We start from the raw sequence: 17,219 nt of genomic DNA, 5'->3' as shown, positions 1-17,219 counted from the left end.
ATCATCTATTCAGTTTCACCACCACCATCACTACGCTTCAATGTAACCCACCTGCAATTTCAGTTTTCCATAAATCGAGGCAATTAAATAAAGTTAATGAAATTGAAAAAACCGCTCGTGCATGGTAAAATATTGTTTTTTTTTTTTTTCAAAGATTATTATATTCTGAAATGATTTTATACCCAATAAATACATAAAATGTATAAATAACAGTTTTGTGCGTTGTCGCTTGGGGAGTACCCAAAAATGCTACACATCATATTAAAATTCAAATTAAAAAAAACAAAAAAAACACTACAGATGTACATTCGAAAATAGTAAATGAAAAAGGCGTGCAATATAAAACATTACGATTGTACATTTCAAAAGTCAAAATCAAAAATTCCGAATTTCACATATTAACGCGTTTTTTTTTTTTTTGGATTTTATCCATTATTTAACGTTAAAATCAAACCAGCCGTTCTTGAGTTATAATCGTAGTAACTAACACAATTTTCTTTTATATATACATATATATATATGTTTCATCCGTCTGTACATCTGAAAATCGACGTTATTTGGATTGATATTTCGCGTTTCGGGCGCAATTAAAGTGAAATCCGGTGAAGAATTTGCCTACATAAATGCATGGGCTAAAAGATGGACGGCCATGCGTACTTGACTTAGATAGCCTAACAAAAGTAACTTAGGGTTTATGGCGTCCCCATCTCTATCTATCTATATATATAAATGTTGTGTTAGTTACTACGCTTATATCTTAAGAATCGCTGGACTGATTCCTCCTGTCTCCTCTCCGAAAAGGATAATATCCAAAAAAAATCGCGTAAAAATGTGATATATTAACATTTTCATTTTGACTTTTCAAATGTACAATAGTAATGTTTTATTTTGCATGATTTTTTTTTTTTTCTATTTTGACTTACTTGACTCTAATGTACATTTGTAGTGTTTTTTATAATTTATTTTTGAATTCGAATATTAATACCAATTTATTTAATTGACTTGGTTTTTTGAGAACTTAAATTGATGTCGGGTTACATGGAAGTGTAGTACCGAATTATGTGGTGGCGAAACAGAATAGATGACATCGAAATATTTTAACACGGTCACACCAAAGTTAAAAGATAATTACTTTTTCAAAATCGCTTAAAAATCACGAAAAAAGAGATCTCATTGCAAAAATTCTCAAATCGGGAAAAAATCGAAAAAAATTTCAATGGAATCGAATTTTAAAATAATAGTACATTCTATTGACAAGCTTTGTAAGGATCTTTAAACATTTGTTGTAAAAAAACAGCGAGCAAGTTGTTATTCTTCTTTTGTCAATTTTTTTCAATTTGTGTTATCATATTGAATTCAGTAGATTTTTTGGGAACAAAATAAAGAATAATTTTTCACTATATACAATTTTTCACAAAAAAAAACATCAAGATTAAGGTATCTTGATGTTTTTTTGCAGGTTATGATATCGATCATAACTCACGGATAAGGGTACAACCCGATTTCATATTTATATAACCATCGTATGATTTAAACTATTTTTGAGGTCTTGGCCACTTTTTTCGTTTTTTTGGCCCTTATTTGGCATCTTTGTTTCTAAGGGGGTAGAGAACCTCTTCGCATAAAATTTTAAATTTTCAGAGTAGGGTCTTGACCACATTCATCAATTGATTTGGCTAAAAAATTCTACAAATGCTACCTTGGGGTAGGGAACCATCATACAGATAATTGCCCCATAGGAATTTAAGTAAAGTCCCCACATTGGAGTATCCCCAAGTCCACTTTCACATCTAATGTGTGGACAGAAAAGAACATTTTGTATTCTATTGAATTTGTAACCCCCAAGAAAATATTGGTTGGGAACGTAGATTTGAGATACACATCTATATGAAATGAATTGTGAAAACATGAACAAATTACAAATATAAGGAAGTAGCACGGGACCGAATATTTGTTGAAACGCCATTGAATTATACTATCTGATGAAAAAAATATGGACTTTATGGGGTCTCCAACTTACAATTTAAATGGCAAATAAAATAAATTCCCATCTTTCGGTAATGAGTGTAAAATAACTATATTTTTGATTTGGCCTTTATTTGTCATATTGGATTATAAGGGGTAGAAGAAAGTTTTCAATGTAGGTCGATGTTTCGGAGTAGTGCCCATATAAAGGTCCCTCCTGATTTTACCATGTTTCAAAGGATTTGGCTAAAAAAGTGTATATTAGGGGTGGAAATCTTACACAAAAATTTCAACATATCTACTAATTTTAGAATTTTTCCATGTAATAGAACCCCCTCAAGTCCACATTTTGGCAGACAAACAGACCGACATGGTTAGGGGGACTGATGACGACTCTAATGCACAATCTGAGGTGCTAATTGGTTTAAAAAAAGTAATTAACTTTGGCTATTCTTAAATCATATAGCCCTAAATTATGAGGTGTACAAAATACAATAAATTCCAAATTACTGCTCATTTGACTGGAAAATTTTGCTACGATTTTTACCATACTAAAAATTAATTTGATCCCTTACATCGGGATACGATAGATATATACTTTTTAAAAGATTTGAATAGCACATCCACACATTTGAAGTCCAAGGTTTAAATATTGAAGCCCACGGCTTAAATATGGGTACAGGTATATTAAAACATTTTTAAAACACTTTTAATCGACCAGTACGTGAACACTTATATCAGTCATATCTGTGAATAATAAAGCTTGGACAAATATGCATAATAGACAAAAACTACGGGCCGGCAACGCGGACCGGGCCAGCTAGTATTATAATAAATGTACAAATACTTTATACACCACAATGTGGCGTAGAGACCATATATTTAATTCTACAATGGAAAAAATAGAAATTATTGGACGGTGGAAAATGCGAAAAATCATCAAAATACCGAATATCGGCAAATACCGTTATATGGGGGCTATTCGAAAACGAAAACCGACATTTTAAATACCAATCGTCCTAGACACAATACAAACTATTGTGTAGTATTTTATGCTGATCATGGGTCTAGGACATATATTTAGGGTGTTAAAAAACGAAATGAAAATCAATGCACCAGTAAAAATAATAATAATTTTCGGCCCTTGATACCATCCGAAATTGCGAACAGTAAACGTTTGGAAACGATTGCATATAGTTTTGTTCGCTAACATATCAGCTTGGAAAACATACCCCGAATACATTCAAACAGTTGTGCGGTTTTGGCCACAGCTTCTTCCATTTTCCATTTCTAAATCTCATATGGTGGGAAACCTCTTCAAAAGGCGATTAATTAAATGATCTTACGAAACATATATCTACCTTTCTATAATGTTTTTTGGTTCAATTTAATTTTATTTTATTTTTTTAATTTTTAATACATACTGCCATGGCCCAATTATAAGGTCCACAAGTAATATCAGCTGATACCTACAAAATATACCAAAATTGTTAATCATACAGCGAAATACTTTTTACGCTCTAATGAATAACACATTTTTACACAAAATTGTATTTTTTGGGGAATTCCCCTTCTGGTCGATCTTATTATTGGGTCATGCATGCATTATTGGGCTTCCAAAAGTATGAGTAAATACTCAGATTTGGTGGTATTAAATTCACTTTTCAAAAGTTATCAAATGTGTACAGTCGAACTTCTCTATCTCAAACTTCTATATTCTATTTTTTCTATAGCACAATTATGTGAATTAATTTTCGCCCAATTCAGCCTCTCTGCTTCCCTATAACGAATTGTTTTTGAAGCAATAGTAGAAATTCTCCCACAAAATAAACTCTCTACACTGAACAGTGCAACATCTGTGTCAAATAAATTTCTAAAGATTCGAATTTCTAAATATTCTGATCTTGACGAAGCCGTAACGAAGGGGATTACATCAGCGAGAAATCATAGAGCCATAATCCAGGAAAATGCTATGGAGTTTGCAAAATCATTGGGATAACTTGAATTTGTGGTGAGTTCGGTACTGCTTGATAAATTAAATAGGAAATACGACGTTGTAAGCGAGGTTGTTTGTGGAGTTGGTGAAATAAATATTCCCACTCGGGATGAATGGGTTGATAAAACGTTACCTAATTTTATTTCTGAATACTGTTACAGTCGTAACGATGTTTTCAACACAACTCTTTCATTTAAAAATGGAAAATGTGTTGGTGGGAAGGGTATGTCAAAAGTAAGTATAGAATTACTGTGAGGTTCCAAATGAATGAACAAAGGAGCCTAAGGCCAAAATCGAACTAAGTCAACCTAAAACTCCTTTGTTCATCTACGAAGAAGCCAGCCGATGACTTAAGCCAGCCAAATATGCGCTTTATGTATTTCCACCCTTACCCTACGTAATTTCAAAGGTCTGACAAATTTTAAAGTGGATTATGAGAACAATACAACATTGTGAATAACTAGAACCAAACACATCACAAAACGCAAACGTGGCAGAGAACCCGTATGATTTGCTCAGCTATTCCCGAGGGTGTTTGTCAGTTGTCCTACCGGACGCGTCCCTTCCGGCGTATTGAGGGAGACGGATTATAACGCTATTTTGCTCTAACCAGGACGTCTTGTTACGAACTGATTGGAGCGGATAGGATTTCCCACGGACAGAAACCTGTCTATGGGGGTGTTCCCCAAAAATAAAAAAACAAAATATGAAAGAAGAACTTAAATAAAGTTAGGGTGCAGAACGGAGGAGGAGGTCCACAAGGGGATAGAAGAGCCGAGTGACAGCTTGGCGAAGCTCACGACAAAAACAAAAAACTGTCTGGGGTTTAACGACAAAAGCTACGTATGCAACAGGCATGCAAAAATGCAAAGTCGCAATATTCCAAAGGGTGCTACGAAAATTTCCCCACTTCCGTGGAGACGGGAAGAGGATCAGGTCTCCCGAGGAGCAAAACACTTCGAAGCCGCCTTCAGATGCTCCGGAAACTGATAAGAAGCCGCCATATTCCAAAGCAACGATGAAACATTATCGATTCCAATAAAGGTTCAGCCAATTTGCCTAAAGACCACCTGGAACCAATAAAATATTGTACCACCTAACGGAAGGCGGTGATCCAATTTCAAGAGTAGCGGCATATTAAATGACAAAATATTTTTTAAACTTGCCGAATATGCAAACATTGCCGCCCTTTTCAACGCGTACCTGACATTTGTCTATACCTCAACTGGAGATTTATATACCGTAATCTCTTGCTTGCCCGATCACAATACGATCCTTGAAGTGGAGTAACATCACCATAAAAGCTATAAATCCGATACCATGCCTTCGAAAACGGTGTTGGAATGTATAAATCCAATCAACAAGTATTTTCAACACGGATCAACATGCGTTATATAGGGTACCAGGTCATATGAGGATTAGTAGTAACGAGACACCGAACGCTCTCGCCAAGACAGCAACAGTAAACTTTGACAATCCAGTGCCGCCAAATGCATCACGTCTAGAGTTAAAGACATGGGCGTGGGACCTGAAGACGTAGGGCCAGCTGGGCCTACAAGCTTATATGTACTAGATAGGATATGCAGGGCATGCTGGGAAGATGATGAAACGTTGGACCATTCTCTTTATCAATGCCCTGCGTTTGCAAATATCAGAATCCAATTCTTAGAGAACGACTACATTCCAGACCTTAATCAGATCATGTTAAATGGAATAAAACAGATTTGGGATTTTGTAAAGGCAACTGAATTTCTAATCTTACAGAAATTCTGTTGCCTTCTTTCAATAATTTCTTAGTCTAGAGCCCACAACAGACAAATACTGGCTTAAGGGTATGTCCATCAGGACATGTGGTGACTGTTTCGCCCCTCAACCTAAATTCGGGAAATTTGCCACAGAATATTATGTCACAAATGTCTGCAAAAATTCTGTCCCAAATAGTTCAGCAAATATTGCCCCAACACAACGTCACTTTAGGAGGTTTAGCTGTACGATGGGAACCGAAGTCGGCATTTGTCCATTGCAAGCCCGTTTAAATGGCGGAAGAAATTTTAGCCAGGTAGATCTTAATTTATTGCAACAATTTCAGTGCACAAAAACACACAAACTGTTTCCGATTTCCTAGCCCTCACCAGTTTTTCCTTATTGCTGGAGACATATTCTTTACCAGGGTGGCAAGGGGCAAAAAACGAGACTAAGACCTTCGATATGACAATAGATTAGTTAAAACAAGCTTCCTCACCCCCAAAATCTGACAGAATTTTAAATTGTTATACCTCTTGCGACAGATTATGTTATATACAGGTCCACTTTTCCTTACTGCTTCCATATAACAAGTTCCTCCCGATATTCGGTATTTTGACTATTTTAGTCACATTTTCTAAGGGAATTGTTTAAGTTTCGGCACAAAAAGATTTTAATTGGTTCTACCTCCTGTGGCAGAATATTGCCTATGCGGGTAAATGTTTTCACTTAGCCTCCATAGAACAGTACCTCTCGATATTCGGTATTCTGATGATTTTAGCTACATTTTTCAGCGGAGTGGTTTAAAATTGTTTGTAATGGGTTCTGTTTTCGGTGACCGAAGACCTACGATTTCTTATATTACCCATACATCCTCCGAATATTCAGAATTTGCAATAGATAGATTTGCATCCACTGTAGCAGGAAGTCGGTACCATCGACTTTACGGTAAGACTCATTACGAACTAATTTCACTGACAAAAGTGGACGTGGATCCAATATTAAACGTTTTTATATCATATGCCACACTGCGGTAGAGGGAGTTAAGTCCTTGTGCACATGCACAACAAAAGGAGTTCCTTTCGATGATATCCATAGTATCACATTCTGAGTTGATTTATGTTCATGTATTTTTCTAGGCAGAGTACAAGTACCATTTCGATTGTCACATATAATTTGTTTTTCTCAAGAACGAATGCTATTTGGTGTAAATCCTGACATATTTATATATATATATATATATATATATATATATATATATATATATATATATATATATTATCCGATTTGTCATTTAAGTCCCCCAAAAGACGTACTCTGCATGCCATATTTCATATTAATAATATTTAGTACAAGATACAAAGGCAGAAGTATTAAGATGGGATAAAACAGAGTCAAAATATTGTCACCAAGTTGAATTATCTCCGTTGTCCACTTCTTCTGGTACCTGCCCCCGCAAAAGGTCGAAATTTTCAAAAAAATATTCCATTCAGACTTGGTGCATCTCAATATTTCCAGCAATACAAGATCTGTTATAAAGATGGTAGAGATCGGACCATTTCCTCTGGTACCTCTCCCACAAAGTGTCAACGTTTTGAATAACCAAAACGATAATAAAATCCGAAATAAACATTCGTTTCTCTTCATATTTCACACATCCCATTATTTTTACTAGCATGATGGGATATATCGGCCCACTCCTTCTGGTACCTCCCCCACAAAGGGTCAACATTTTGAATATCCACGAAGCTTATAAAACGCGAAATTAACATCTGATTCCTTTCGGACTTGGTACATCTCAATATTTTCATCAACACAAGATCGTACAATTTCTTCTGGTAACTCCCCCACATAGGGTTCAAGATTTTGAAAAACAAAACTCAAAGAAATAGAAATAAGCATCCAACTCCCTTCAAATTTCATACAAAAAAACATTTTTGCAAACAGATGATATATGTATGCGCACCCCAACTGGTACTTCACCCACAAAGGGTTACAATTTTCAATACCTCTATCTGTCATAACATGAAACCAGAAACCTGAGATTAATATGGAATTTATGATTTCACATAAAATAGGATATAAATGTTCGAATTTCTTGTAATTTTGCCCATACCAATATTTTTATCAGTATTAGATGAAGTGTACTTCTGGTACCTTACGCACATTCTAACATTTTCCACAAATTATCACAGATCGTATAAATATAATTTTAAAGAAGTAACCAATATAGTCCAAACCTGGCACGACGCAATATCTATATCATATTTATTTATCTCCGATAGGAAATTGACAATATTGGCCTATTTCTTTGGAACCTACTCCATAGAGGGCCAACAAATTGAATAATATTAACAGAAGTTTAAATACATTTAAAGAATCGAACAATCGAAGTTGTATTTCTGTTATTAGCATGACCATGCCGTGAGCTGTGAGCTACATATTTTAGCCACACACCATTATATAAAAAAAATATATTTTGTCAAGTCTTTACCTATTTGTGTCTTCGCAAGACACACAATTGTCAAAGTTTATCGAAATCGGTTCAGATTTGAATGTTGCACACACATATATATCTATTATACACCAACTACACTACTTTCGTCCAATTATAAAGTTCTGACTAGAAAAAGTCAAAAAATATGTACAAAGTTGGTTCAGATATAGCTTAACCTCCGATATATGCTTCACCCTATTTCACATGCAAAGCATGTTATGCTATTACATGCACCGTAACCGTTTTGTACTCGTTTTAAAAAGGTAGGAGGCGTAAATTATAGAAGGAACTTTGATATTTGGAAATATTTAAAATGACGCAATTTAGTTTTTTGATTCCTAAATGAAAAAGGTTTCAAGCCTACTCCGGTACTTTCTTATTTGTATATGGCTTTTCTTGTTTGTTCGTTTTCATTCAAAGGATTTCCAAATACCATGAACACATGCTTGCAGAGGTCCATCTGTATGTATGTATATCTATTATAATGTCCATGTATTGGACATGACTAAAGAATTTGTAAAAAAAATCTTGTGGAAGCAAATTGTAAATAATTCCCCCATTCAAAAAGATTAACATTTAAATTATGGCTTTCGTTATTAGCCAACCATCATCCGCGGCACACCCGCGTGTCAAGCAACGAGCAGAAGATAACACTCATGTTTATGCGAATGCTGAGGATACATAGCTAGGTTATACAGAATGAGGGGATGTTCATACACATTCATAATTTTTCATTATATAATAATTGTATAATTAGTAAAAAAAAAAAGAAAAACAATGAATTCGTGGATAAACGTGCTTTGCCGAATTCTGGATAGATAGGTGAGGTCAAGTTGTCCGTGAGTGTTATGCAAACATGTGATTTATGTAAAAACACAAAAACTGTGCAAATGACATTGATGTCTATGAAACAACCTGCATTTCTTTAGTTCGCTTACACGGAACGGACGATGTTTATGTATTTGTCAAGCATCAACACACTAACTCACAGTGGACAGGAGAATACGGTTAAAAAGGAAAAGCATTTCTTGAGCAATGCCAGTTTGTGAACCTATGTGTATGGGTGTTGGTGTACTCGTGTGTGACTGTATGTGTTGGAATTTAGTGTTTCTGTATACGCGATAGTGGTCGTACTCAATGAAATGTATCTTTTTACATTTCTGTAAATCGTTTTCTTGTGCTTTCTTAGTATTTCGTTCTTTATCATTGTTTGCTTTTGTGTTCGTTTGTTCGACCATTAGTTCATGTTATCTATATACGTACATGTGTATGTCCTTTTAACACTCTTACATATGCGGCTGACACACTGACATTTCTATTCTGGGTGGGTTCGAAATTGTGTTTTCCTTTCGTTGTCTTCTCTTCTCGTCTCTTCTTCTATACATTTCGTTTCTTTTGCACTTTTCTTCAAATTGATATTGATTTGTAATTTAATGTTGGTTTCGGCCTTTTTGTTCCTTCCATTGTCAGACAATTCAAGAAGTGTGTCCCCATTTATAGTGCATGGTCTGATCCACACTCGAACAAACATAGGCATACTCTTTCATCGTCCACCAATAGAAGGCTATGCATTTATTTTACAATTAACCAATATTCACAGTGTACATACAAAATAGGAATACACATACACGCGCATAAATTCACTGGGCGGTTAGTGGGGAGGACTCCGTGTAAACATATCCAGCCATTGAAAAGGCCAATCATTAATGCTCGTACCCGCACCTATACTTATATGTGTGTAACATTCTTTAGAAACTCAAGCACTGCATATACATCAATAACGGGACGGGTAAGGAAATTTCCTCATATTCTATATGACAATAAGTATTTTCCAACAAAAAAAAACATGTACAACTTAAATTTTTTTCATACTGATATACTTTTGTTTTCAGTGATATCTTTTTTCCATTTGACTTAAATTCCTCCACTTTAAAATGACCCACTTCAACTTTTTCTTTTGTACATATATAATTTATTTGTTCAGAACGATACACACTTTGTTAATTTTTAAAACAATTTACTCCTTTTATATTTTCTTTAAATCATCATAGGCAATAATTTGCAAAACTTCAGCATAGAGGTTTAACGATTTTTCCTTAGAAAGTATTATTGGTTTTTTGTTATATGATTTATTTTTCTTTTTTATGTATATATCTATTGTTGTTGGCTTTTTCTTTTAACATTTCATTGTTTTCTTTGAAACGATTCTTCGAAATCCACTCTTGGCTGCGTATAGTTTGGCACTGATTGCTAGCTTAAAAAAATTAACTGGAGAACTACATCTTCCTATTAGGGTAACGACGAAATTCATTGCAGGAGACACGACATGTTCTCTTTTCCTCTTCAGAGTGGTGATTTTGTTCTAAATAAAATAAAACTTCTCTACGGCCAGAGACTACGTCGTCAACAACAAAGACGAAAATGCTCAAAGCCAACCGTTAATACAATGAGTGGCTGGCTGTTTGACAGCACAGACAACGTATAACAAAGAAAATCTCGGGTGTTCTACCAGAAACCTTCTCAGCTTGTATGTGGAAATTGCCAAAGGACTTCACTATGACGCTTTTGAGATGCGCATGAGTGCTACTAACCGCACCAGAACTCACACCCGCACACACGAAACAACATATAGCCGCACTGATTTTGTTTCAGCGTTCCGCTATCAGCAAACATAATGAATACACATACAAAGGTGTGCATTAATACAGCTGATGAGAGTGATTGGCTTCGGAGCACGTGATTGTCTTTTATTTACCAAATCAGCTTTGTCTTCGAGACAATGGTTGTTTACACACTCAAACGAGTATTATAATTTAATTAATCTATTACAAACGAGTATCCTCCCGAGAAACAACAATGTCGGCTCTGCAGGTCCCCAGTGGTGAGATTCGATAAAATCTCTGCACAGTCATCTGCGCTAAAGCCAAGTGCAGGTGTGAATACACATGTCTATACGTACCAATATTATAAAATAAATGTTAGTAGTAAGTAGATAAAGGTGAAAATACTTGAGTCGCACTTTAAATGTTACAATGTAAATGTTATTAACCCACTAAACGAAGTTTGATTTGACGAAAAACATCCAAAATAAAAAGGAAACGAAGGCAGTCTCATGAAGTCGACTTGATATATATATATATATATATATATATATATATATATACTAGCTGGCCCGGTCCGCGTTGGCGGCCCGTAGTTTTTGTCTATTATGCATATTTGTCAAAGCATAATTATTATTACTTTTTTAAACCCATTAGCACTTCAGATTGTGCATTAGAGTACTCATAAGTCCCCTTAACCATGTCGGTCTGTTTTTCCGCCAAAAGGTGAACTTAAGGGGGTACTATTACATGGAGAAAATTCTAAAATTTGTAGATATGTTGAAATTTTTGTGTAAGATTTTACCCCCAAATACACATTTTTAGCCAAATCCTTTGAAATATGGTAAAATGCGAAACATCGACCTACATTGAAAACTTTCTTCACCATAATCCAAGATGACAAATAGAGGCCAAATCGAAAATATAGCAGAACAACATAGCATGTCAAACTGAAAAAAAATCACGTGATTAAAATAAGTAAAAAAAGTTTTATCCACCTCATAATTGAGGTCAGACTGATTTCAGAATAGTCAAATATAATTACTATTTTACACCCATTACCGTAATATGGGAACTAATTTTATTTGTCATTTAAATTGTAAATTGGAGACCCCATAAAGTCCATATTTTTCATCATAGTATAATTCAATGACGATTCAACCCATATTCGGTCCCGTGCTACTTCCTTATATTTGTAATTTGTTCATGTTTTCACAATTTATTTCATATAGATGTATATCCCAAATCTACGTTCCCAACCAATATTCTCTTGGGGGTTACAAATTCAATAGAATACAAATTTTTCTTTTCTGACCACACATTAGATATGAAAGTGGACTTGGGGATACTCCAATGTGGGGACTTTACATGAATAAATTTCTATGTGGCAATTATCTGTACGATGATTCCTTACCCCAGGGTAGCATAAATACAATTTTTTAGTGGTCAAGACCAATATGGGCCCTACTCCAAAAATTTTATGCGAAGAGGTTCTCTACCCCCTTAGAAACAAAGATGCCAAATAAGGGCCAAAAATAGAAGAAAGTGGCGAAGACTCCAAAAATAACTTATATCATGCGATGGTTATTTATGATCGATATCATGACCTGCAAAAGCGATTTAAGGTATCTTAAATGTTCAGGAAGAATTTTTGGAAGGATAGAAATCCTTTTCCTACTAAAACTCCCATTCGCTCTACTATTTTGCACCCTTTATAGTTGGTATTTTACTGATTGTGCTCCCAAAGAATTTTGCATTTTGAGCTCTCATTGGATGGATTATTGTCACATGAAAGAAGTAGGTCCACGCTTTGAAATGAGCCCCATTAGTCTTTTTCGGTCATTTTTGTTTGTTTAAATGTGTTCGCATCTTCCAGCTGTATCACGATGTAGGCCCTTGAGTTGAAAGGTAGATGTCAGTTAACATCCTATTTCGCACTTATTTCATTTTTTTGGTGAAAAATTTTATATAGTGAAAAATTTTCTTTATTTTGTTCACAAAAAAATCCACTGAATTCAATATGATAATACAAATTGAAAAAAATTACAAAAGAAGAATAACAAATTGAAAAAATTTTCAACTTGTTCGCTGATTTTTTACAGCAAATGTTTAAAGACCCTTACAAAGTTTGTCAATAAAATGTACTATTATTTTAAAATTCGATTCCATTGGAAATTTTTTTTCGATATTTTCCCGTTTTGAGAATTTTTGCAATGAGATCTCTTTTTTCGTGATTTTGTTAACGATTTTGAAAATGTAATTATCTTTTAACTTTGGTGTGACCGCATTAAATTATTTCGGTATCATCTATTCCGTTTCGCCACCACATAATTCAGTACTACACTTCCATGTAACCCTCCATCAATTTCAATTCTCAAGAAATCAAGTAAATTAAATAAATTGGTATTAATATTCGAATTCAAAAATAAAATATAAAAAACACTACAAATGTACATTAGAAAAAAGTAAGTCGAAATGGAAAAAAATCATGCAAAATAAAACATTACTATTGTACATTTCAAAAGTCAAAAAAAAAAAAAAAAAAAAAAAAATATATATATATATATATATATATATATATATATATATAAATGTAAGTTGTGTTAGTTACTACGCTTATAACTTAAGAACCGCTGGACTGATTTTAAAGATCCACACAAATTCGGAGTTGTCTCCTCTCCGAAAAGGATAATATCCAAAAAAATCGCGTAAAAATGTGATATATTAACATTTTCATTTTGACTTTTCAAATGTACAATAGTAATGTTTTATTTTGCATGAATTTTTTCTATTTTGACTGGCTTTTTTCTAATGTACATTTGTAGTGTTTTTTATTTTTTATTTTTGAATTCGAATATTAAAACCAATTTATTTAATTGACTTGATTTCTTGAGAACTGAAATTGATGGCGGGTTACATGGAAGTGTAATACCGAATTATATGGTGGCGAAACGGAATAGATGATATCGAAATAATTTAACGCGGTCACACCAAAAGAAAGATAATTATTAATTAAAAGATAATTACTTTTTCAAATTCGCTAAAAAATCACGAAAAAGAGATCTCATTGCAAAAATTCTCAAATCGGGAAAAAATCGAAAAGATTTTCAGTGGAATCAAATTTTAAAAAAATAGTAAGGGTCTTTAAACATTTGCTGTAAAAAATCAGCGAACAAGTTGAAGATTTTTTCAATTTGCTATTCTTCTTTTGTCATTTTTTTTTTTTAATTTGTATTTGCGAACACATTTAAACAACCAAAAATGACAGAAAAAGCCTAATGGAGCTCATTTCAAAGCGTTGACCTACTTCTTTCATGTGACAATAATCCGTCCAATGAGAGCTCAAAATGCAAAATTCTTTGGAAGTACAATCAGTAAAATACCAAATTTAAAGGGTGCAAAATAATAGAGCGAATGGGACTTTTAGTAAGAAAAGGATTTCTATCCTACCAGGAATTCTTCCCAAACATTCAAGATACCTTAAATCACTTTTGCAGGTCATGATATCGATCATAACTCACGGATAAGGGTACAACCCGATTTTATATTTATATAACCATCATATGATTTAAGCTATTTTTGGGGTCTTGGCCACTTTTTTCATATTTTGGCCCTTATTTGGCATCTTTGTCTCTAAGGGGTTAGGGAACCATCATACAGATAATTGCCACATAGGAATTTATTTAAGTAAAGTCCCCACATTGGAGTATCCCCAAGTCCACTTTCACATATAATGTGTGGTCAGAAAAGAAAATTTTGTATTCTATTGAATTTGTAACTCTCAAGAGAATATTGGTTGGAAACGTAGATTTGGGAAATACATCTATATGATAATATGGTGGATAAAACTATTTTTACTCATTTAAATCAGGCGGAATGTTTTTCAGTTTGACATGCTATGTTGTTCTGTTAAATTTTTGATTTGGTCTCTATTTGTTATATTGGATTATAAGGGCTAGAAGAATGTTTTCAATGTAGGTCGATGTCTCGGAGTAGTGCCCATGTAAAAGTATCTCCTGATTTTACCATATTTCAAAGGATTTGGCTAAAAATGTGTATTTGGGGTGTGAAAATCTTACACAAAAATATGAACATATCTACAAATTTTAGAATTTTTTGCATATAATAGTACCGCCTTAAGTCCACTTTTTGGCGGACAAACAGACCGACATGGTTAGGGGGACTTATAAGAACGCTAATGGACAATCTGAGGTGCTAATGGCTTAAAAAAGTAATTAACTTTGGCTATTCTTAATTCATTCAGCGCTCAATTATGAGGTGTACAAAATACAGCAAATTCCAAATTACTGCTCATTTCACTGGAAGATTTTGCTACGATTTTTACCATACTAAAAATTAATTTGATCCCATGGGGATACATGGGGATAAGATTGATATATACTTTTTAATAGATTTGTATAGCACATCCACACCTTTGAAGCCCACGGCTTAAATATGGGTACAGGTATTTTAAAAGACTTTTAATCGACCAGTACGGGAACACTTATATCAGTCATATCTGTGAATAATTATGCTTTGACAAATATGCATAATAGACAAAAACTACGGGCCGGCAACGCGGACCGGGCCAGCTAGTATATATATGAATTAGTGAAAGTATACCAATAATGTCATTTCAGAAGATAATAAGCTATGAATAAACAAAAATTATATTTTACCATGTACGAACGGGCTTTTAAATTTAATTCACTTTATTTAATTTACTCGATTTATTGAAAACTCAAATTGCAGGCGGGTTACATTGAAGTGTAGTACCTAATTATGTGGTGGCGAAACTGAATAGATGATGTCGAAATAATTTAACGCGGTCAAACCTAACTTTATGGATAATTACTTTTTTAAAATCGTTAAAAAATAAAAAAAAAAACGATCTCATTGCAATAATTCTAAACTCGGGAAACAAATCGAGAAAAATCATCAATGGAATCGAATTTCAAAATAATAGCAAATTCTATTAACAAACCTCGCAAGGACCTTTAAATATTTGCTGTAAAAAACAGCGAACAAGTTGAAAATTTTTTTATTTTTCAATTTGGTGTTCTTTTATCGTCAATTTTAATTTAATGTGGATCATCATATTGAATTCAGTAGTTTTTTTTTTTATTTTTGTGAACAAATTAAAGGATTATGTTCATCATATACAAATGTTATGTTAGTTACTACGCTCATAACTCCAGAACGGCTTGACGGATTTTAACAATTCATACAATTCCGGAATTGTATCTTGGCAAAAAAAAAAATCGCGTGAAAATTTAGACGTGAATGAAAATAATCTGTGTATATTTGCTATTGCTTTGAATTCTGAACGAATAATATTAAAATTAAAATGAGTGCACAGTACAATGTTAAATGGCGATCTTTTGAAATTGGCATCCAGCTTTCACTTACACCTACATCGTGCTCCAGCTGGAAGATGCAAACACATTTTAATAAACAAACAATACCAACAAAGCGTTATGGGGCTTATATCAAAACGTGGACTTATTTTTATACTAATTTTGGAAAATGCTTGTAATTTAAGAAGAAACCATCTTTGCAAAAAAATTATCACGTTTTGGTATCACCATCATATGATTTATGGCTAAAAAATTGTATTTAGGCTACCCTGGGGTAGAGAACTTTTGTACAGATAATTGTCCACAGAGGCATTTATTTAAGAATAGTCCTCACATTAGTGTACCCCCAAGTGTGGTCAGAAAAGAAAATTTTGTATTCTATTGAATTTGTAACCCCCAAGAGAATATTGGTTGGGAACGTAAATATGGGATGTACGTCTATATGAAATAAACTCCGAAATATCAAACTGGAACTCATTCAGTCGGAAATTGTGGCAGAAGCATGAAAAAAAAAAACTACGAATATCAAAAAGTATCATGGGACCGAACATTTGTTTCATCGCCATTGAATTGGACTTTATGAAAAATATGAACTTTATGGGGTGTTTAAGTTCGAATTGCATATTGCCAAGGGTCCAGAGAGCCTACGTTCGCTTAGCACGGACCGTAGAGAGATGAGTTCTTGGGCTAAAAGGTTGCCTGCACCTCCCCTTGGAGCCTACGTTCGCTTGGTACGGACCGTAGGGAGAAAGCCTTCCTCGTCTGAAGATTTTCCCTACAACTCTCCTTGGGGCCTACGTTCGCACAGCTCGGACCGTAGGCAGCTTTTCCAAGCCGTTTCTCTACAGCTCTCTCTGGGTACTCTCTCAGCCCGTGTTGCTGTTAGAGATGTCCTGGAAGCATCGGCGCTTCCAGCCACCTCGGGGCATTGTGACTTTGTTAGCTTTTAGTTACTCTCGTTTTAACTTCGGAGCTCACCGCATCACAAAGGTAATCTGTCAACTCGGGTTGACCATTTTCCAAAATCCTCAATAAACGGATATTTATTATTTATATTTAAT

At 34.1% G+C, this 17,219-nt stretch overlaps 1 protein-coding gene across 1 annotated transcript in view; it reads right to left on the bottom strand.

The window, feature by feature from the left end:
• LOC101900750 (uncharacterized) overlaps window positions 1-10,679 on the bottom strand; it is a 112,440-nt gene extending 101,761 nt beyond the window's left edge. The window contains exon 1 of the mRNA XM_059118529.1: window positions 10,198-10,679. The gene's annotated coding sequence lies outside the window, so the exon portion shown is untranslated. The remainder of the gene's footprint in view (window positions 1-10,197) is intronic.
• Window positions 10,680-17,219: the final 6,540 nt, after the last annotated feature.

The sequence above is a fragment of the Musca domestica genome, unplaced genomic scaffold, assembly GCF_030504385.1.
Source record: "Musca domestica strain aabys unplaced genomic scaffold, Musca_domestica.polishedcontigs.V.1.1 13, whole genome shotgun sequence".
Lineage (NCBI taxonomy): Eukaryota > Metazoa > Arthropoda > Insecta > Diptera > Muscidae > Musca > Musca domestica.
Note: the sequence above shows the minus strand (reverse complement) of the source record. Positions and strands in the feature narration are given on the sequence as shown.